The sequence below is a fragment of the Natrix helvetica genome (assembly GCF_964273705.1).
Source record: "Natrix helvetica genome assembly, chromosome: 1".
In the NCBI taxonomy this organism is placed as follows: Eukaryota; Metazoa; Chordata; class Lepidosauria; order Squamata; family Natricidae; genus Natrix; species Natrix helvetica.
This window is the reverse complement of record NC_138548.1, coordinates 312263213-312286670: the sequence shown is the minus strand read 5'-3', so window position 1 is coordinate 312286670 and position 23458 is coordinate 312263213.

The window sequence follows — 23458 nt, the reverse complement described above, 5'->3', positions numbered from 1 at the left end:
CACAGCAGCAGCCATGAGGTGACCACACTCGCCGTGTCCTGCACCTCAAAAATAATAAGACCTCCCCGAAAATAAGACCAAGTGCTTATTTTGGGGTTCAAAAGAAAATAAGACCCTGTCTTATTTTCCGGGAAACACAGTACATCTTGTCACATGCTCCAGTTCCTGCTGACCCAGCAGTGCAAAAGCAGGCGACTGCAAGTAGATAGATGGGTACCACTTCTGTGGGCAACTTAATGGGGGCATTAAAGGAGCCCCCAACTGGACAATGGTGATGTCACCATTCAATCTTTTCAAGCCAGAAGCACCTCAGTTCTCCTGACACAAACGTAGTAGTATTATTATTAAAAAGGGCTGGAAAGATTGAACCTGCAGTCCTCAATGTGTGTGTTTGTGTTGAGGTATGCTTTTCATTCCTAGTTTCTGATTGCAACCATGTGTAAACTTGTGACAACTTTTTGACAACAAATCATGCTTATACAAACCATGGTTTAGCATGGCATGTGAATTTAGTAACTTCAGAGGAGTTTTGGATTGAATAGCAGTATTTATTTTCCATGTATCCCTTGGTAGAATAAAATGATGAAGACGTCAGGTTCAGAGGGGGTTGTTGCCAGTTCAGCCCAGATAGTAGAACCAGTAGTAGTGGTGGCAAGCTCTGCCCACCTGCCCAGACGCTTCTGAGGATGCGCAGAAGTGGCGTGCCTGCAAGTGCGTGCGGGAGCATGCCCGAACCAGTAATAAAGAAATTGGCAACCCACCTCTGATCAGGTTTATACTACTTTCCACCACTTATGGTCAGTTGGCTCTTGTAGCCTCTTATGTTTCTTTAGCACATCCACTTTGTATTTTTTAGAGTCCCAGAGCAAGTATCTAATGACAATGGAAGTGATAAATTGCAAATATTAATTAAATATATACTGGTATATTGACAATACCACTTTCATAGTCAGAAATGGGGATTCAAACAAGCTTTTGTTGAAGGTAAACGAAAAGGATAGAAAACTCATTCTGCTGCTAGTTATTACAAAACTGAGATTGTACAACAAGCAAGGCCAGCGTAATTCTAATAGAGAAGATGGTAAAGTGGCAACACATTTTACCTCTGTAGGCTCTAAAATTCCCAGGGATAATGAGAGTAGCCAAGAAATAAAGAGAGAGCTGCTACTTGGGAGAAAGACTATGAGACATCTAGGTCCAGTAATTTCTCCACATCCCAAGGCACAAGTCTCTCTGCCATTTGGAATAGAGCTATTAACTTAATATGGAGGGAGAGCTATTTTCTTAGCTTTATGAGGCATTTTCAAGCTTTTAGTCCCTAAAATTTTATTGTAGCTAATTTATCAAAATAGACTTTAAAGAGCTGGACATAAATAGTTCCCCGTTGAACAATCTAGTTAAGCAATAGCAATCACAGGGTCAGAGTAGGGTGAGGAAAGGCAGTTGCCTAAACCACTATTAGATGGGAGGCTGGCTAGAGAAAATTATTGAAAATATTTTGGACCACAAGAAGAGGGGGGGGGGGAATCCATCCATACTAGAGAAAATAAGACCAGGCTGCTCGCTGGAAAAGCTACAATCTAATGCTTGGAAAAATCAAAGACAATTGAAAAAAGAGATTGATGGGAAGATAGTATCGCGGAACTTATAAGAACACAAAGCAACATTAACTGAGAGAGACAATCCAAGCAAAATAGTGCCCATCAAGTCACAAATGGTTGGAAACTACTGAAAAACAGCCACAGCAATAACAGCAAGGAAGTATAGCCATTGTAGTCAGGAAGAAGTTTGAGTGCCATGGAAAGAGCTGGTAAGAAGAAAGTGCAAACTTTCTCTGGAATTGCTTTGCCCTAGAGATAAGGATGACCTTGCCCCTTATTAGTATTTCACAGAGCTGTGAAGACCTTGCTCTTTATGGGTTAATTATTGGATTATGGTTAGTAAGATGCTCAGAATCAATAAATTGGGATAGCCTAGAAGCCTGTGGAACAAATAAGAAATGAATATAATACGAGCCTGAGAAGCAATCAGCTTGAAAATGGGGGATTAAAATCTGAAATTTATCTGAAACGTATCACAAAGATAGCCTAAAAACATGATCATAGGGAACCCATAGCCCTCTAGTGTTGTTGGACTCCAAATTCCATAATCCCCAATAATATTTAGAGATCAGAACTGAAGAAGCTTCCTAGATGAGAAGTGAATCGTTTTTAAGGGGGGAAAAGGAAGTGCAGTTGGTTTTTTGGAAAAGTACAATCATGACCTGGATGAATGAGAATCTCCATAGACATTTGGAGATTAATAACAATCTAGCATTTCAATGCTGATGCAGGATCTGCCTCTATTCAGCATTATCTATATGGACGCGGTGGCTCAGTGGCTAAGGCGCTGAGTTTGTCAATCAGAAAGGTTGGCAGTTCGGCGGTTCAAATCCCTAGCACTGCGTAATGGAGTGAGCTCCTGTTACTTGTCCCAGATTCTGCCAACCTAGCAATTTGAAAGCATGTAAAAATGCAAGCAAAAAAAAAATAGGGACAACCTTTGATGGGAAGGTAACAGTGTTCCGTGCGCCTTTGGCGTTTAGTCATGCAGGCCACATGATCACAGAGACGTCTTCTGACAGCGCAGGCTCTTTGGCTTTGAAATGGAGATAAGCACTGCCCCCTAGATACCAACTGAATGAGGCCACCTGAAGATGCACCCCACATGCCACCCTTGAGGGTTGGAGATTGGACATTGGGCTGGGGTAATTGGGGGGAGGGATTTGGATAACTTTTGATATGTACAAGTTTGCACCTTTTTGCCTCAGATCTTGCTTCACTTTCGCTGTTTTCATTTCATTTCCAATAAAAGTACCTTTTCTCTAACTAAATGGAGTTGGGGGTTTCTTTTATTGAATGTTGAATGAGGCAGCCAGGGTTCAAACAATAAGAGGTATTTGAGAGTAAAAATTCTCTGCTGAATGGAAAACAATGGCTAGGTTCATACACTATCTTAAATCATAGTGGCTTGGTTTGGCCTGGCATGACATATGAATCCAGCCATTGTGGTTTACAAACTACCATATTTTTGGACTATGACACACCTTTTTCCTCAAAAAAGAGGCTGAAATTCTGGGTGCGTCTTATACACTGAATACAGCATTGTTTTGCCTCCCGAAACCCCGCGCCCTTCACCAAAATGGCCATGCAGAGCCTTAGGAGGCTTTCAGAGTGCTCCTGGGGCTGGGGAGGGCAGAAATGAGTGAAATATGGGCTGTTTTTTGCTCAATTCTGCCCTCCCCAGCCCCCAGGAGCACTCTACAAGCCTCCTAAAGGCTATGCATGCCCTTTCTTTGACAAAAAATTGGCCCGTTTTCATGGAAAATGGACTATTTTTTGCTCGTTTTTGCCCCCCCCCCCGGAGCACTCTATAACCCTCCTAAAGGCTATTAATGCCCTTTTTTAAAAAAATGGGCCCCTTTTTTGGAGGTCTGCAGAGGGCAAAACCTTTTTTTTTTAAATTTGCCTCTTCAAAATCTTGCCTTATACTCCGAAAAATATGGTATGTTTCCAAATTAGGCTTAATAACTAATGGTTTAAACAAACCATATTTATCAGAGTGTGAAAATTCAATTATAATGTACAATTCCTTTCTGGTTTTATCTAAAGTATGCACCAGAAGTGGGAAAACATCTCTAACTGGCCTATATATGTGTGCATCATCTCTCAGAGTTTGGTTCTTCAGCAACTTTCCACCAGAACATCTTCAGTTCATACACCAGCAGCAAGAATGACAATAGCAGGATTTAGGAGAATAGCATGCACACTGTATTTATATGACCCATTCCTTCTTGCCTATTGCACTCTTAAAGTAAAGGCTGGTCTGAAAGTGAATGACAGATGACCAGGTATATTCCGATGAAGTAGAAAGCAGCTGTCTCTATAATAAGCCATTATTGCAAGGGTGGCTGGGAAAGCTGTTCTGTTTGAACAAAATTGGGATTTCTTATAATGAAGAAAGACGGGAGCTATCACTCCCACTACAACGATGTTTTTCAGGATAAAAGCAGAAAAGTGTTAAGATGACTATATTTGCATATTGCATTAGTCTAAAATGTGATTGGCTTCTCGTACAAACTGAGCGATTAGTTTATGGTTCAGTGGGTCGTGGAAACCCAAATTAATTCAATAAAATATAGTCCAGTGTATTTTCAGTGAATGCAGCTGAGTGAAGTGAAAGACACTTCTAGAAAAACTTATGAACAGCTCTACTTACAGTATGTATATTTGAACTGCTCTTTAAATGTTTTGTTTGGCTTTAGTTGAGGGTGAAGACTTAGAAATTAAGCCAAAAGTTCAGTGGAAATGGGGCATTTTAAGGGAAGGGATAATGTAGCATTTCATAGATGTTCTCTTTGGGTTAATAATGATGATAAACAATGATAAAGATTTGAATGCATGGAGAAAAAAAGGGGAGAAACATCTTGACCTGGGGTATGATGCTTATATGTACTTACTTTAAAGCTAAATGTCATCATCACATCATCACAAAAAGAGGTAGAATACAGAAAACTTTGATCTGTTCAGTGTAGACATGCTTATTTACATTATTGATAAATATATTGCCATTTTTTCATTTGAATCACAGAAGTTTGAAGCCAAGGGATCATTGGGAGAAAAATGAATTAAGCTGGGTCTTAAGAGAATTGAAGAAAGAACATGAACAGCAGGAGCCTATGGTTCTCTTTGAGGGCATAAATGGACTCTTTCAACATTACAGTTCTGTGAAATAAATAATGGAAGAAAGCCAGATGTCAGGGTTCTGACCAATGCCCTAATAAAATTAAGAGTCTCAAGCCATTTAGCAAGAAAAATCCAGTTGTTTATTAGCATCGCCATGTTGGCACCACGTAGATGAAGCCAGCTCTGGTTTCACCCAATTCGCACCTTGCCTCTGACCCTATTTCCCTCTCCCCCCAGAGTGTGTCATCAGTAACATTCCCCAATGAAACAATTTCACAGGTCGTAGAAGTCACTCCATCCAGCCGTTGCGGATCTCTGTGGAGATGGCCTTGACTTCGGCCAGCTAGGCTGTGTCTTGTTTTGACTGAGGTGTGAATTCCTTGGTGCAGCTGCGAGGTGCGATTCCCATCCCCTTGTCTATTGGGAGCAGGTCAGGAAAGTTTCGCAAGTTGCCATCATATATTTCTGGTAACTTCCAATATTCTGCAATCTATGACCTCTCCACAGCGTACTCAAGTTAAAATTATATTTGATGGTACTTGAAACTTCAAATAACACGAATGAATGAAGAAAGCAAAATGAGTTAATTCAGAGAAAGTTATTCATTCATAGACCAAAAAATAAATGAGAAAGGTGACATGAGTAGTTCTTTGAAAAGTTGATTAACTCTAAGTATATAGTTTAAGCACAAGTGCACCAATATGTAGACATGACAAAGGATAGAAGGGTAATAATTCTCAATGTGGGATCCTTGTTAGTGTCAAGATTAAAACATGGGGGAAATGGAAGTTGTAGAAATGTGAGTGAAAGTAGAATAAAAGTATTAAGTTCTGGACGACAAAAATGAGAGACATGCTGAGGTAACCTCAAAACAATCTTTTATTAAACAACAGCACAAATAATGATAGAACAACAGCTTCAGCACCATGCTCTGCTCAAGTATTTATACTTGAGCTATCAAGCAGAGCAGCCAATGGGCTAACAGTAAAACTCCCACTTCAGCCAGGAGCATCTCAGCCAATGAGAGCTGTCCTTTGATTACTGAGCTGACAGGTCACAAATCGAGGACTTGGCGCCAGTCGTAGGTCGATGACTTGGCCAGTCGCGAGTCGAGGACTTTACTAAAAGCACAAATGCTATAATAGTAGAATGAAAGCAACGCATATGCACTATTAAGAATAGTTAGAATTCTTAGTGAATACATGGAGTTCAGCAAACATATATGATGTTTCTTAAACATATTTATGGGTAAATGTGTAAGAAATGCTTCAATCGACATTAGTGGTATGTTGGTTGGATGTGAATTTATACACACTTTTGTAAACTATGCCATGTTGTTAGCTGACGAAGTATTTGCAGCAAATGTTAGGAATCTGAAAATTAATGTATCAGTGTCTAAGGTACTTGTGTTTGATAGGGAAAATGGAATTTGTATAAAAATGCTGAAGAAATTGAACAGGTGACTCCAGTAGAATGGTGATTGACGATGAGGAAATAGATGGGAAATGTTATGATGTGGAAATGGTGGAAGAAAGATAGAAGTAGAATATGCTTAACTGTAAGTGATTTATTTTACTGAAAGAAGTTAAAAAGACTATGTATAAGAATGTGCTTCTGCCAGCTTTGTTATATGAGTAAAATATAAATTCGCTCCCAGAGGCTAAAATCCTTCTATCTTAGGTGACTGAAAAAAATGGTAAATGCTGAAACACTGGAGGTTTTTTTTTTAAGCATGGAGAAAAGTAGGAAGCTCAGGGGATGAAGAACATTTCAGCAAGGTTTCAAACCAGCTAACGTCTGCTTGAAAAACAATAATTTTAGCCATTATGCTCTTTCAGCACTTGTGGTAAAAAGAAGCTTTAAAAGGTATTAGAGAACAGGTTAAGCACCAGTTCAATTTGAAGGAGAGTTTCTGCCTCTGTGAAACAGCTGAGGAAGGGTACTCTCTGAAATGGACAGGAGCCTCAAGGTGACATAATTTATAAAACTGAAGCTCAGATGTAAAGCAGAAAACTGCAACCTGTGGTCACTTTGAAGCTGTGTGGGGATCACTAGAGGTGAGCATAATCCATTTCTGCCCTCCAGAAACAGCCGCCTGCCAACTGTGAAGGGTGGATAAGCCCTTACAAAATTAAATCTAGTCTCTTTAAAAGCTGATTTTTGAAAAACAAAAAAATCTCATTTATGCAGTTTATACCTTCTACTAATCCCGTCCCAGGAGTAAAATTGTAGATTGCAATTTTGAAAGATATAGCACTCAGCTGTGCATGTGATGGAAGACCCAACCTAAAAGCTCTCAGGAGGGACAGCTGACTTTAGGGAATGCCAACATTTTGTCACTTGCAAAGCTTGTTTTACAATAGGCTACAATGCCCATAAACCTCTCAAGTCTACAGATCCAAAGCCCATGCCCCTAAACCAGAGGTGGGATTCACTTACCTTCCTTCCCGGTTCGCAAATGTGAGCGGGCAGCTTTCGTGCATGTGCAGTGCTTGCGCATTACGTTGGGGCGGGTGGGCGGAGCCTGAACAGAGAGAACCAACTGAATACCACCTCTGCTATAAATTTACTGTCTTGTGCCATGAATCCATATACCCCAAAGCACTGCCGAAATGCCTCCATTTCTCTTGTCTGTAGGAAGTTAAAATCCATTTCACTCCTAGAAAAATGAAATATCCTAGGAAATATTGAAAAGGCAGAATATTATATTTCCCTGAAAAGGGAGAAACATGTTTTAAAGACAAAGTAACTTTCTGCAGCTTCTTGCCTACCCCACTTTTGTCAATGGGCCATTAAGATGCCCAAGCCAGTCTATTTACATAACAAAAACCCCTCCTCTTCCTCTCCAGAGTGAGGGAATCAAGGCATGCTAGTATTAGACCTTTATCCAACTCACCACATGGCATCTGAGAATTCAACCAAACCTGGACTCAGCCTAGAGAGTTGCCCCTGCATGGCCCCATGGGAGTCTGACAACCAATCAGAATACATTTCTTACACAGGAACAGGAAACAGAGAGGTGGGGCCAAACAGAGTACTAAAAACCTAGCAAGGCCCTCTCCTCCTCCTCCTCTTCTTCTTCTTCTTCCTCTTCTTCTTCACCTGGAAGCATGTGATCACCTTTCCCCCCAGGACCTCAAGCCATGTGGTCCTGTCCACCATTAAACCATCTTTCTAAGCAGCCTCCATGTTTCCAGTGTCTTCTTCCCCACTTGGAACTGAACCCAGAAGGACATTTCTTCCAACATGTCTATGGAGATTCTCAGTCATCCAGGTCATGGTTGTCCCAAAAGTGCTTTTTCAAGAGCTGAAGAAGCTTCTTGGATGAGAAGCGAAACGTCTCAGAAGAAAAGGGAGAAATTCCAGTTGCCGCTTGAAAAAGCACCTTTGGAACTCAATTTCTCTTGTTTATCTGTTACTTCAGTGAGCTCAAGGGACATAATTCCACAATCATATTTATGGAAATATTTGCCCAAATATTTGTGGTCATGTGGCTGGCATGACTAAACGCCAAATGTGCATGCACTGTTACTTTTCCACCAAAGGTGGTCCCTATTTTTCTACTTGCATTTTTTATGTACTTTCGAACTGCTAGGTTGGCAAAAGTTGAGACAAGTCACAGAAGCTCACCCTGTTACGCAGCGCTAGGGTTTAGAACCACCGAACTACTAACCTTTCTGATCGACAAGCTCAGCGTCTTAGCCACTGAGCCACTGCATCCCTGTGGCTTAAGGAAATCTTTTTCTCGACACCATTTATATCCCATCTCAATCCAGAGAAAAAGCGCCCTGTTTATTTTAAGTGACAAGCATTGTGGGGAAGAAGAAGCTGGGGAGGTAGGTAGAACTTCAGCCTCTGATTAAAGTACAGCCCCTCTGGCTCTACATCTGAGGAGACACAGCTTCCTGACCCCTTACAAATGATTTTATTTTATTGCAGAAAGCACCAGTTTTTTTAAAGCCACTCCAAAACAGCAAGCTCTTGATTATGTTTTCTGTTTGCCAAGACTTTTCCTGTGTTTGACCTTTGGATAACCTTCAAGACTTACAAACATTTGAAAGGAGTAAAGGAGCTCATTTTATTGCAGGGCCTCTGCATACATTCTTTGCAGCCTATCTTTAACATCAGTTGACAAGAATTATATAATTGCAGTCTGTAATCCCTTTAAGGCTGAAACAGATTCATTTGCTCTTGCGCAACACTTCAGGGTTTAGCTTTAGAGGCAGGGATACAGGTTTTTTCCCCCCTCCTCTGCTGCCAGCCAAGCTCCATGTGTGAAAGACGATGTCCCTTAACCAACATTTTTCCCATTACCAAAATTGTCCAGATCAATCTTTCGCAGGGCTTTGAAGCAGTATTAGCAAAACAGAAGTGCCCAAGCTATCCATGGGGCATGTTGTCCATTCTCGTGTCACAATTTTGACCCAAATTTGGGACTCTTGGATTTTGTTATGAAGCAGCCCTTGAATGGATTGCAGTGACTGTGTATTGTACACCCAATAGAGTTTCTGGAATAATGTTGGCTGAGATTGTGGGTATGATGTTACATTTTTTTTAAAAAAAGGAGGGCAACCATTTATTGATCACAGGGGGCACTCAACTCTTTTCTGGAGAGCCACATCGCACTTGTGCGTGAAGGGAAGGGTTGTGAAAGATGCTTTGTGAAATATATTTCGGGCTGATGCTACACTTGGAAATTTCATTCTGCCTCACAATGAAGAGAAACTGTATAATCATTTTTCAGCTTTGAAGGTCAGTGGGGGGGACCGATAGGTAGAAAATGTGGACATGATTATCAGGAGCTGCAAGTGAGTCTACCCAGTCTGTAACTGACCTGCCTCCAGATACAAGAGATTCGTGTATGTTGAGTTGTGACTATGCAACAACAGGCATGCACAACTTCTTCTCCCTGGTGTCTGACCTCTGGAAGACACCAAAATTGGGGATTGGATTGAAAATACTTCATCTATGGAAGTTTTTCAGGACTGTACTGCTAGGAAGTAAACAACTCTCTGAGTAAATGTTTCAGTAAATTAGCCCATGCAGGCTGGGAAGAAGGAAAGAGGCAGATGGTCTTGCATTTTTCTTCTGGTCTTCACAGAACAATGGTTGTCCTTCTCTAATGACGGCCATTAGAACAAGACCAATCTTTTAGTTTTTGAGAGGCATTTTGAGACACATTACTCTATAGGGATTTCACTATATAGTATGCACATTCTACTTCGGGCTTACTAGTAGTATGGTATGATGCACATTTCCTTTCACCCTTCCACCTCTCCTCCTGTAGGTTTTGTAAGCATTTAATGCTTTGCACAAGGCTGCACAGAGGTAAGAATGCCTTTTCTGATATCCAGATGTAATAATGAGTAAGGTGAGTGGAATCAACCAGATTAGGGCTCAGAAAAAAAAATCACGTTTAGTTTTTTTTCTTGCACTTTCTTCTTCTCCCACTTCCTCCTCCTCCTTCTTTAGATTTGTCTTTTACTTCATGTAAAATTCTTAATGACAAAATAATAAAAGCTCATCTGGTTGACTGTTTTTCTTCATCAGGTTTATTTGTTTTGTACTGAAGACAAAACAAATAGTGAGATGCAGTGAGATTTGTAGTGAGATGCCAGCAAGTAGAATTGACTCTAGAATTGCCAGCAAGTGGAATGGACTCTTGATGTTGATACAAGCCACTAAACTGAAATGGGGCATGTGTGTGTGGAAATCCTGCAGGTTTACTGAGATTCTCACAGCTTGACTGATGTCTCAGTACCAGCTGCATACATTCTTTTGTTTCAAACCAAAAGTGAGTTTACAAAGCAAGTTCCTCCACTGAGATCACAAGCTTAGAACATAGAATAACAGAGTTGGAAGGGAACTTGGAGGTCTTTAGTACAACCTTGTTTGATTTTTATTCCCCCCCCCTGCTTTATTTCCTCTTTCTTTGAGACAAAGGAGTAGGTCATCAGTAATGCCATTTGCTTCTCTCTCCCCCAGTTAATCTCCTCTTCAAGATGTCCATATTACAACAGAAATAAAAAGGTTTTAAGTGGGTATTTACCCCGCTTACTTCAGCACTTTGATGGAGAGGCCAATCTAGAAAGGAATCACCACGTGGGAATACCAAATTCCAGGCACTTTCGAGACAAAAATGTAAACCGAAGGACCGCAGGTCTGCTGCAGGAAATTTGGCACAGAAAACATTGCTGAAGGAAGGACAAGTCCATCAGCAATGCCTATCCATATGGCTACTTATATCCAGGAGTGCATGATACTTGGTCCATGGATAGAGCCTTAGTGTAGATAGCAATCTCAAACTTTTCTCATTGCTTTTCTGTGGCCACTAGGATTGCCAGTGGTAGGATTTAAATTTTTTTTACTACCGGTTCTGTGGGCGTGGCTTGGAGGGCGTGACAGGGGAAGGTAACTGCAAAATCTCCATTTCCTCCCAATCAGCTGGGACTCGGGAGGCAGACAATAGATGGAGGTGGGGCCAGCCAGAGGTGGTATTTACCGGTTCTCTGAGCTACTCAAAATTTGCTCCACCAGTTTTCCAGAACTGGTCAGAATCTGCTGAATACCACCTCTGCTTGGGCCCATGTGATTGGTATCAGTATTATTTTTCTGTTCATCATCTGCACAGATGTGTATGTTATCAGTGCCCATTGTGGGTAATTTTTTTCTCCTCCTCCTCCTCCTCCTCCTCCTCCTCCTCCTCCTCCTCCTCCTCCTCCTCCTCCTCCTCCTCCTCCTCCTCCTCCTCTTCTTCTTCTTCTTCTTCTTCTTCTTCTTCTTCTTCTTCTTCTTCTTCCCTCTCCTCCTCCAAAGCAATGGTTGTTCACAAAGTTATGATTCAATCATTTGCAGGTCTTAAAATTACGACTTCCTAGAGCCCAAGATTGTCCCTACATGAAGTAGGAAGATGAGTGCTCCTAGTTCCATTGAGTTGCAATTTCTCTTGAGTTTGTTTGACATTAGAAATCCTAAAAAATAATTCCAGAATTGGAGAAAATGTATTTTGCCATACCTTTCCATTCCTTCAATTTACTGACATCCTATCACCACTTTCTTCACATATGGACATATTACCCATGTGCACATGTTGCTTTTTAAAAAAAAAGTAGAATAGAAATTAAAAGACTAGGGGAAAGTTTGAAAGAGCAGTCTGGATGTAAATGTTTCACTGAAGCCCACAAGTATGTTTTCTGTGCAAAGGTAAAACAACACAGAGAAAGAATTGTGATTTGATTGTAAACTGCAATCACTGCAGAGTAGCTGGTTTTTTTGGTGGTTTCAGTCCTGCCCACACATCTTTTGATAATTTGCATGTATACTTAGTGTATGCATGTGTGGGGGAAAACTGATACAATCCATATAATTTTTAGGAATAAAAAAGAACAATCTATGTTCCGGAGTCCATGCCAAGTCATTTAGAAACTGTAAATCCCTGGAGAAAATGCAGCTTTGGAGAATGTCAGACACATCAGTAATTTCATAATAAGTTCCACGAACAGTGAACGGAATAGAAAGCAAAGCTGCAACTCTCTCTTGCACTTGTACAGTTGCAGGACTTTTGAGACTAGAGCCACATGGAACATAGAATCGTAGACCTGGAAGGGAATTCAGAGGCCTCCTAGTCCAACCTCCTACTCAAGGCAAGATACCATAAATCATTCTGGTCAAATGTTTGTCCAGTCTATTTTTGAAAACCTCCAGTAATGAAGCACTTATAATTTCTGCACGCAAGCTATTCCATTCATTAATTAAATTAATTAATTAAATGTATCCTTCTAGGTTGAAGCTCTCTTTAACAATTCTCCACCATCACTTCTTGTCCTGCTCTCTGGTGCCTTAGAGTTTGATCCCCCTCTTCTTTGGGACAGCCCCCTTAAGTACGAGAAGAGACTTATCACATCCCTCCTAATCCTTTTCTTCAATAGGCTAGACCTGTGATGGCGAACCTATGGCATGCGTTCCACAGGTGGCACGTGGAGCCATATTTGGTGGCACACCAGCCATCAGCTCTGGTGCGCGTATGTGTGCTGACCACCTGATTCTTCACCCTTCCGGAGGGCCAGGGGAGGCCGCCTTTGCTGTCCCCAGGCTTCAGGAAAGCCTCCAGAGGATGGGGAGGGCAAAAAACGGCCCCAATGGGCCAAGTGGAAGTTCATTTCCAAGCTTCCAGTTGGCCTGTTAGGGGCATTTTTTGCCCTCTCCAGCCTCCAAAGGCTTTCCTGAAGCCTGGGGACAGCAAAAATGGCTTCCCCCGGCTCCCTGGAGGCCTCCAGAAGCCAGAAATGGATCATTTCCAAACTTCCAGTTGGCCTGTTGGGGGCGTTTTTTCACCCTTCCCAGCCTCCAGAGGCTTTCCTGAAGTCAGGGGAAGGCGAAAAACGACCCCAACAGGGCAACTGGAAGTTTGGAAATGATCCGTTTCCGGCTTCCAGAGGGCCTTTTGGGGCGGGGGCTGTTTTCAACTTCCCCAGGCTTCAGGAAAGCCTCCGGAGCCTGGGGAGGGATCGTGCACATATGTGCGGATGGGTGGGTTGTGTGTACATGCATAGATGGGTGGGGAGGATTGAGTGGGCATGCACGCATGTGCAATTGTGTATGCGCACACAATTTTGGCATGCTATAAGAAAAAGGTTCGCCATCACTGGGCTAGACATACCTAGCTCCGTCAACTGTTCATCATACAAGTTTTCCTCCGGACCGTTTATCATTTCTGTTTCTCTACTCTGCATACTTTCTAGGGTATCAGCAACTTTTTTGTATCATGCTGACCAGAACTGTACACAGTATTCCAAATGTTGCCTCACTAGTGCATTATAAAAGGAATTATTGCTTCTAGTGATAGTGATGCTATCCTTCTCTTGATACAGCTCAGCATCACATTGGCTTTTCTTGGTAGCACATTGCTGGCTCATACTTAAGTGGTGGACCTCTAGGACACCTAGGTTTCTCTCACAGTTACTACAGTTGAGCTAGGTACCACCTTTTCTGTACTTATGCATTTTATTTTTCCTGCCTAAGTCCAGGCCTTTACTTTTCTCACCACTGAACTGCATCTTGTTGGATAGAGCCCATGCTCAATTCAGTCTATCTTTCAAAGTGTTAGAATCCCCCCCCCCCCCAACGTGGTGACATCTGCAAATTTGATGGATTTCCCTTCTACCCCCTCGTCCAGGTCATTTATAAAGATGTTGAAGGGCACTGGGCCCAAGACAGAACCTTGAGATACCCCACTGCGTCCTTCTCTCTGTGTAGATGCAGCTCCATTGAGGACTAAGTGCTGGGTGCATTTGGTCAGCCAGTTGTCTAGGAATAGATTTTCATATCCATTTTTAATATTTCTTCATTTGGTTATATAAATTTTCTCCCTCCCTCTCTTCCTAGGAGTTTAGATTTTGGTAGATTGAGATGTAACAGAAAATAGATAGGAAATCAAGCTATTGTTCAATGTATGGCCACTAAACTTGTGTATCATTTCAGATTCAAAGGCACAAAGAAGTGTATGGGTGTGGATGTTGTCTGTAATATCTAGACCAGCCAACCCTGTTCTTGCTGGCTGATGTGCATCCCTTGAAAAACAGGCATTTGGTTAAGCATCTTTTTACCTTCAGATCTGAAGGTCTGCACAACCCTGATGTCAGCTCCTTTAAAATTGTGTATCTAGTCTTGCAGACTGGCTGTCTGGAGATTCCTGCTCGGTCATTAACCAGGCTTTATTGCATCCTTGAAAACAAGTGGAAAGAATGGAAAGGGGTGGCTGATGATGAGGGGCTGGGCACACACAAGCTGCCAGGAGGATATTATTTGGGGTTTGACAAATGGTTAAAGTGGTCTTCTCTTATTTTAAATTGCCGGGCTTTAAGAATTGCAATTATAAATAGATACAGGTGCTGATATTGCTGTTATGATGAGTAAGGATGGATAATGTATAGTCTTGCCAGCAAAGCTTTTAGACTCTCCGAGAGGGGAGACCCTGGACAATTCCCACTCCCATTTTCATTTCTTATTTGAGAATGAATCACAATCATCTTTTCTTCTGCCAATATACAATGGAAAGCAACAAAAAAAGTTCATTGTATAACCCCAATTTGCTACAGGTTTTCAACATAACAAAAATCCTTCATTTCCACAATTGGCACAAAAAGGTAAGAACGGAAAGAAATAGGAAACCCAAACAGCCTGGTTGCATTTCTTCCTATTTAGAAGAAGGGAAATGTTGTTCCCTGAACCACTGAGGGAGGAATGCAAAGCTGTCAGGCCGCCATTTCCCCTATAGGACTTACAGATTCTGTTTATTAGGGTGTTAAGTCATGATAAAAGATGTTTTAGAAACAGTGAATATGAAATAAGTCATGAAAACAAAGGAAAACTGTCTCCCACAGAGTGAGCAACAACAGATTTCAGAAAGGGGTGCCTTATTCCCCAGTGAACAAAATATATTGCTGACAAAAGGGTAAAACAGAACCGAACAGAATTCCAGCTCTTTATAATAAGGAAAGAAGGCAGCACTGTAGAATATCAGGTATTCAACCTCCTAATAAAGTTGGCAAGGTCAAGACAATTATTAGACATTAAGGAATATAGTCTAGTATTGGAAAAGAGAAAATGTCTGCTAACTTATGAATTAAACTCTCTATTCCAAGGCTTCTTTGCGTGAATAGTAGCACATGGTGTTAAAGGGGAGGCGGAGACTCAGTGGCTAAGAGCTGAGCTTGTCGATCAGAAAGGTCAGCAGTTTGGTGGTTCAAATCCCTAGCGCCACGTAACGGAGTGAGCTCCCTTGACTTGTCCCAGCTTCTGCCAACCTAGCAGTTCGAAAGCGTGTAAAAAATGTAAGTAGAAAAATAGGGACTACCTTTCCATGTGCCTTCGGTGTTTAGTCATGCCGACCACATGACCACAAAGACATCTTCAGACAGTGCTGACTCTTCGGCTTTGAAACAGAGATGAGCACCATCCCCTAGAGTCGGGAACGATTAGCACATATATACAATACAATACAATACAATACAATAGTAGAGTTGGAAGGGACCTTGGAGGTCTTCTAGTCCATCCCCCTGCCTAGGCAGGAAACCCTATACCGTTTCAGACAAATAGCCATCCAACATCTTCTTAAAGACTTCCAGTGTTGGGGCATTCACAACTTCTGGAGGCAAGCTGTTCCACTGATTAATTGTTCTAACTGTCAGGGAGTTTCTCCTCAGTTCTAAGTTGCTTCTCTCCTTGATTAGTTTCCACCCATTGCTTCCTGTTCTACCCTCAGGTGCCTTGGAGAATAGTTTGACTCCCTCTTCTTTGTGGCAACCCCTGAGATATTGGAACACTGCTATCATGTCTCCCCTAGTCCTTCTTTCTCTTAAGCTAGACATACCCAGTTCCTGCAACCGTTCTTCATATGTTTTAGTCTCCAGTCCCCTAATCATGTTTGTTGCTCTTCTCTGCACTCTTTCTAGAGTCTCCACATCTTTTCTACATCGTGGTGACCAGAACTGAATGCAGTATTATAAGTGCATGGGGAACCTTTACCTATAGTAACACAGTCTTAGAATGTATAAAAAGATTTCAATACATTGCTCAATTTAAGACACATAGATACTGTACACACATACTTCTTAGGGTGTTCTTAAGAAAGGGAGAAATTCTCGGTCTCTTCAGGGTGGGATTGATTTGGAAATCTCTTCAGTCCCTCCATGGTAGGCGTCAATGTCATAAGATACACCACCATTGCTGATGCTGAGTATTTTAAGTAGTAGATATGATCAGTACCTGGATAGGAATCTGCTTACAGAGTATTGTATTTATTTATTTTTATATATGCGTAAAAAGATATGATCTGCTCTTCCAATAAAATGCATCACTCAGTATTTAATCCAAAATTAAATTAATGGAAAAAGAAAAGACTGAACATTAATAAAACTATCTAATAAAAACAAAAGAAAGAGACTTAGTTGCATAGAAGAAAAGTGGACTATTCCATTGTACCATCTGAATAAATCAGTCAATACTAACAAAAATGTTCCAATTCTTGGGTTCTATCTATTAGGATGGAGACATCAATACGCAAACTGTTTAACAAGGTCTGGTTTTAGTGTTTTCAGAAGCAGAAACAATTCTCTTTTCCCTGAAGCTACAATGTTAAATGTTAATGGCTTCAGATCCATCAGAGAAATTTGGGAACCAGAATCTGGTGTTTCTCTATCACTGATTTAGCTGTGAAAACTAGGTAAAGCATCTTTGGAATTGGCAAGTGACAAACTAATAGGAACTGGGTGCCTCTTGCTATTATTAATCAGCCCTTTTTTCTAATAGTATTGACCATGATTCCAATTCAGGTTGAAGCTTCATTGTTGCCAAGGAAAGGAATGAATCGTCCACTTTGTTTTTTGTAAAGGAAGGAAGGGGGGAGGGAGTTGCTCTGGAAAATGAAATCTCAGCAGGATTTTCAGATGATACCTTGTTGATGCAAATGGACCGAGTGGTTTTGCAATTTTTTGACTAGAAAACCATTGGTCCCAGACAGACAACATTTGTCTTGTAGTGTATGATAGATTTTTGGCTTTCACATGTGATCAGAGTGTCTAGGTGTTAATAAGCACCATGCTTTGAGCCATACAAGCAAACAAACATCAGGTCTTTGGAGCTGACTAAAACAGTTTTAATTTACAGGGATAAATCTCATTAAACCAGATCCATTACATTTTGCCTTTCTTATTTATTTGTTGTGAATTCAAGCATCTATCTCAAATAGCAGGACCAAACTGAAAACACATTTTGCTTTGTCACTCAAGGACCCCACCATCCCAGCCTCAGCATTACAACTGCAACTGAGAATCACCAGCATGTGTGAAAGAGTTGCAGATGTCCATGACTGTGAGGTTTGTGTGTGCTTGTGACAAGCCATCAAGGTTTATAACGGGGTCACAAAGGCAAAAGAGCCAAGAACTGTGTCTCCTTAAGTTCATCTGTTTTCCAAAGGTAATGAGGATCAGAGAGATCGAAGTACTGATTCTGCAGTTACTGTTTTTAAAGTTCTTCCCCCGTTTTCACCCCCTGACTTCTTCTTATTTAGTTAATATGACCAATTTTCTTTTCAGGGCTAAGTATGCTTGTGCAGAGCAAGACTATTATGGGGTTGATCTAACAGGTTCGGGTTAGATTAGGGTGTGGAGATGCCTAGGTATTCTAGGAGCTGCAACTTTGGAGTGGCCCAAGGGAAGAAGATTGCTTTAAATTGTCTGCTGGGCTTTAGTGTGAGGAAGGTCAGTATAAAAGTAAAATAAATAATAATAAGTGTAGTCTGTTAATTGCTATGCTGGTGCAACTTAGATTCTTCTTTATGTATTATATTTCACATCCCTCCAAAATAAGGGCTCATTCAAAAGTTGTAATATGCAATTAATGAACTGACATATTGTGTAATTAACATAAAACATACTATAGTTTATGTCACTGGGCTACTGAAAAGTGGTTTTGATGTAGTGCAATCAGTAAGGGTACGAATGCTAAATCCTCATTTCATACCTAATATTATCCATAAATTCATTTGGAGCTCTTAAGTAAGCAATAATTTTTTAGAATACCCTTCTCCCAGCCCAATCACCTTCCAGATGTGGGGATTTTATTCTCACATTTCCCCAATTCCATGGTCATTGTAGAGAATTCTGCAAGTTTAGTCCATGCTTTTGGGGGGTGCCCAGGTTGGGGAAAACTGCTTGATGACATCTCCCCTCCATTTATTATATGGGGATACTGGAATGGTCAACCCTCTAAAGTTAGAATGAGAAAGATAGGTTTGGCATGTGGAAAAGCTTCATTTTCTACTGTAGAGCAACAGTCTCTAACTTGGTTGCCTTCAGATCTGTACAATTCATTTTTAACTGAATGAATTCATTTGAGATCTGACCAGATTAAATAGGGAAACTGTTGTAGAGCCTTGAAATCTTATGAGAGAACTTACTCGCATTGTGGTAGGTTTATCATTCTATTTTTGCTGTATTTATTTTGCTACATAAATTTTGTAATTAAGAGAAGTGCTCTGGGGCATTATGGCTTTAAATAAAATTGATTGATTGAATTATGAGGGTAATTTGTATTGTTATCCCCCTTTTCTCCCTTCTGTGTGCATCCTAGATCAAGAGAAACTTACAAGAAGAAATAAAACACGGCAGTGCAGAATTTTCCTATCTAGGGTTTCCATTTGGGGCCCTCTTTCAGGAGACTCCATTCCATCCTGTTTTGCCTTCCCTCTCAATATTGAAAAGAACGAATCATGGCTATGGGTATGGTCTAGTCCTTATTTAACTTATTTTTGTGAGGGCTTATCTTTCTGTGTTTTTCCTCTGAATATTTTTCTACTTCTGCAACCTTAGAATTCTTCTAAAGTGATGGATACTCTGGTAGCATCATTTGGAGTTATGTTAGGATTGATCTTGAACAATCAAGTCCAAGCTGGTCACAACAATAAACTATAAAAATACCCATGAACAGAGAATTCATAAGGTGAATTAGAATGGTTTTTCCTTTAACTCTCTGAGTTTCAAAACAGCTTCTAGCAAAAATTCTGTCTTGCTCCATTCCCCCATTTCCTATTCTTATTATCTTATAAACTCCATGCCAGAATCACCTCTCATCGTGCAGCCTGGATGTGACTTGGGTGTATTACTCAAATCTTACTAGTCTTTTTTCTTGTCTGATTACCACAAGCAGCCCCTATCCTGCAATGTCCATTAAAAGCAGGAAGCAGCCTATATGCACGCATTTCTGGATGGGACCATTTTCTCAGACCAACTTTTATATTTATTTTGATTACAGTTCATTTTATGCTGGTGTTTTAGATGTCACCGGTTTTAAAATGTAAGCCATGCTAGAAAAAGTTCAGGTACTCAGTCACCAAAACCAGGATAGAGTTGGGGCATTGCTACAAATTCTGCAGCAGACTTATCCTTTCACAGAAATGGCTGCCTTCAAATGGGAGACAGGGAATGGGACTGAAATATTGGAGGGCAGAACTGTGCGCCACCAGAGCCTGCCCCTTTCCTAAGCTTTCCTAAGCTTGCCCACTGCCTTCAGGTGTGATTGTGCTTCATATGACTACATTTGGTGCCAGTTCATTTAGCTTCCATCCATGAATCTGAAGGAGAAGGATATTAATTTTTTTTAACCTACAGAAGCATTTCCAACTTGACTTTTTTCTAAAAAAAGTAAAAATCGGGCAATGGTGCATCTAGCTTTTTTTTGGAACCCGAGGCTTTTGACCAACTCATAAATAACCAATTCCAATAAGGCAAGTTTAAAACAAAATTTAAAAAGGCTGTAGCTTGTAGTTATACGGAACTTAACGATCACTAAGGTGAGCAGACAAGTGTGTTCATTTTTAATGAGAAAAATGGTAAATCCAGTGAACATTCAGCATTAAAACCTTCTTTTCACTGAGACCATGTTTTTTTAGAATAGAATAGAATAGAATTCTTTATTGTCCCAGTGTGATTGGGCAGACAAGGAATTTGTCTTTGGTGCATATGCTCTCAGTGTACATAAAAAGACAAGACAAGATGTTGATAAGAAATTTGTAGCTGGTCTGCAGTTGAAATTCGGTGCTAGAATTCTTTTCCACCTCTCATTTCTCTTTTCTTCCTTCCTTCCCCCCCCTGTGTGCATGTGTGTCTGTATGTTGGTGAGCCCTGCATCTTTCACTTTGCTTTTGGGATTCTTTTGCATGAATTTTCTTACTCACTTCTCGTTTTCTGGATAGTCTCTATCACTTATCTGGATCATTTCATAGCACATAAATAAAGTGGTGAGATAAAACACAAAGAGTTCTTGATAAAGTCCAAGTTTTGTTTAACAGTTAAGATAGTGAAAGTTTACAAGAGTTGTGCTGGGAGAGATCTGTGTTGTGAATAGAGCTATTATTGCCATTATCACATTGTTTAGACTGCAGGGCAAAAAAACACAGGCATTTTCATACTTGTTTAACAGCTTCATCAGACTGTATATTTTCATTGTCCTTTGGACTCAGTTGTCATGGGGATGAAAATGACATAATAAAAAGAATCACTGATTCCTTCATGACAACTGATAGCTCCAAGAAGTCTTTAATTAGCAGTAGAGATTAAGCATGTCAGTCCTTTTCCTTCTCCAAAAACTTCTCTTCAAGAATGGTTTTTTTCCCTCGCTCAAAGACCAATAGAGGGCAGTGCTATCCTGTTTCTTCCCATGGCAGCCTCCCTCCCCCCCCCCCTATTTTGGTTTTTGATGTCTGCTGCTTTTATTAAATAATCAAGCTGCAAACAAGCCTCTGCTTTTGCTACATTGGCCTATAAGCTAGACTCACTAGGAAATGGTCATAGATTTTCGTTATGGAAGCAACTGCTTGCTATGTGCAATCATGCATTTACAGCCAATTTTCAGGGTTAATTCTGATTGCCTCTCCTTCACCCCAGCCAGGTCTGAGCTTGCTCTGTCAGTCACAAAAATAAAGTTATTTTCTTCAAAAATGGGAAACAGTATCCAACTTCAATCCAAATAGGAAGCATGCACCTCAAAAGTTTAATTAAAGAACATAAAATGCGAATTTAAATTAGCATTTATAAAGCTTTGTATCCATTATCAAAGGGAAAGTGAGTGTTCTTGTTTCTATTCCTCAATAAGGCAAGATGTACGGTTAGTTAAAAAATATTCCAAATGTGTACTAATAAAAGTTATGTCTAAAACTTCAAACTGATTATTACTCTTTCTTCTCCTCCTATTATGATTATGCAGTCACACGTTGGTAACTATATCAGTGGCTGCCATCTATTTTTCAAAGATATTCTTATTTACAAATAACAAGGAAAATAGAAAAGTGCATGCTGGATACCCCTAACTCTTTATTTGGCTCAGTTTATATCAATATAGTTCCCTCTCATACACAATATAAGCAAGGGTGATCAGAAAGCATCAAATGTAATTCCCTGTGTAAAAATGCATGTCCTGCTTTCTGATAAGACTGCCCTTTTACTCCTTTGCATTATTTCAATATGATTAAGCATCTATAGTCAAGGGATTTTACCAGATAAAATATCTCTTTATTAATTTTATTTTTGTGAATTGTCATTCTACTCTGCTTAATTTTGTGAGAGTGATCTGAATATAGGACAGACTCTAAAGCAAAAAAAAAAAAGGTGGGGAAAACAGAGCTTGTAGCACCCGTGATCATATTTGATCATGTACTAGAAATACCTATTCCAGTCCTTCAAATATCAATTTTTTAAACCTTCTCCAAGGTCATATGTGAAGGAGGCAACAACTTGGCGATAAATGTTTTACCTATACTTTAGTTGGCTTTATGTCTTGAACATACACATAATGAACAACTGTTGACTGAACAGTAAAAAAAATATATATCAAAACCCAGCGTGCTGATTCAAAATGCAGTCTAATTAGCAAGGTATTAATGCTTTTAATTGTAATATAACAAGCCTAAAATTGTAATGTTCTACTCATAAGCTATCTTTTGAACAAAAGCTTTTTTTAAAAAAAGTTGAGCCATGTATGGTCAATCTTCCTCAAATAAAATACTCAACTGACTATCTTTTGCCTCACTAACATTGCAAGTATTTGGCTAATTCCATATATATATATATACTGTATATGTGTGTGTGTGTGTGTGTGTATGTATGTATATATATATATATATATATATATATATATATATATATATATATATGTGTGTGTGTGTGTGTGTGTGTGTGTGTGTGTGTGTGTGTTTGTGTTGTATTTGTGCTGATAAATAAATATATATACATACATACATACACACAGTATATATGTTGCATTTGTGCTAATAAATAAAGGGAGACTAGTATAGATCTATTTCAAGCTATTTAGCTCTCATCAGCTAGCCATACCCTTACTGAGAATCGAATACACACACACACACACACACACCAATTTTACCATTTCTGTTGAATTTCCCTTCTGTTTTTTCATCAGATGAAGAAGCTGGGAGTTTTGCCTGGGGTAGAGGCAGATGGGAGTAGCAACTGGATTTTAGACTTTCCACTTTGGTATCAACTATTGCTTGTTTGCTCTTTCACGCCAGCAGCCCTATGAAAAAGTGCTAGAGGCCATTTGAAATCATCATGGTACCTGGGGGCCTACTTTTAATGCCTGCAATCTCCTCCCAGGTTTCATCCTTAATCTGAACAAATGCAGACTCCATGGCTCCAATGTCCACCACTTTTCCCCTCCTTCCTTCCTCTCATTTTCCATCATGCCCAGTGAAGAGTTCTTGGGAACTCAAAAGCTGGCACACTGCTTCAAGATCTTTGTATCAGCATTATAACAGTGTTGCCTAATATAGATTTGGAATCTGTTTAGTAAGATGACAGCGTCTAGCCAAACTCTTCCTTGACTAATGCAACCTTTGGGAGTGCAAAGTTACTCAATTAATTGCAGCCACAATTGTAGACTCTGGGTCTGTGGAATAGTCTCTCTGTTCATTTAGATGAAGGCATTATCACCAAAGGAGCTGAACTTGAAGGCATGTTTACCGCCAGGGTGATATATCATGCATTATGTTATCTGTAAATATTTTTCCTGTTAGGGAAACTTTTTCTGCTGGCTGGAGCATTTAGTTGCATCAAATTGCAGAGCAAAAAAAGAAAAAAAAAGGAGGAAAAAAGGAAGGGAACTTCATTTGGCGGCACAGAAAATTTGCATAAAATATTGCTCTAAGCACTGAAGTATCTTAT